The sequence below is a fragment of the Ylistrum balloti genome, unplaced genomic scaffold (assembly GCF_031769215.1).
Source record: "Ylistrum balloti isolate Yb309-2 unplaced genomic scaffold, AGI_CSIRO_Ybal_v1 Utg369790, whole genome shotgun sequence".
Classification (NCBI taxonomy): domain Eukaryota; kingdom Metazoa; phylum Mollusca; class Bivalvia; order Pectinida; family Pectinidae; genus Ylistrum; species Ylistrum balloti.
Window position 1 is genome coordinate 1,501,619 of NW_026781974.1, and position 882 is coordinate 1,502,500.

The following is an 882-nucleotide window of genomic DNA, read 5'->3' on the forward strand; positions in this document are numbered from 1 at the left end:
CCCCAAACGCTGGGAAGAAATAAGGACGGTGTTGCAAATAATTTATTTCATGAAAATGATGCAGCACCGTATTTGCGTATAGGCAACGACGCGCCTGGAGATCCGTTGTTCGCCTATGGTATCCCACAAAATCTCTTTTTGTTATTTCTTTCATAGAGCTCTAGAGATCATTCTCTTCATATATTAAATTTCCCCCTGTCCCAAGATGTGCAAATTTAATGTTAGGCTTGCGCCATCGGTAAGATAAAAATCACTTCTTGAATTTCGAGTAAAAAGGGCATTACACTGTTAAATCTAGGAAGAAATGGAGGAATCCTTTCGGCAAAATTTGTTTGTGTATGTGTCTTTTCCTGGTCCCAAGTGTTTGATGCTTAGTTTTGGGTACGATCGGAAGAAAAAAAAGTCTACAAATGAAAACATATGTATCTTTTTTAAAAAAATTTCATCGACGAGGTTTTCGTTAATTTTTTCTTATCCATGGAGACTGAAATGAAAAGGTAACTTGTAACTTGCGGTCGCTATTTCAAATTCGGAATGGAAATGTCCGTACTGCATATGAATGATATAATACCCTTACGTTTCTGGTCCGTTCTTACGTATATGAGACGAAGAAAAGAAATTTACAAATTAAAAAAAAAAAATTGTCCTACTCTGATCTAGGGCATAACCCCGATCATCATCATCATCGTCGTCCCAGTCGTTGTCGTCCGTCGTCATCATCATCATCATCATCATCATCATCATCATCATTTTGATTTGAAAATTAATATTAATTCTCGAGGGGAAGTAACTCTGGAAGACGATAATGAATATTGATAAGAATATTTACATATATAACAGTGTTTAACGTGTTCAACTTCATCTGTGTTAGCGTTCAAAAGT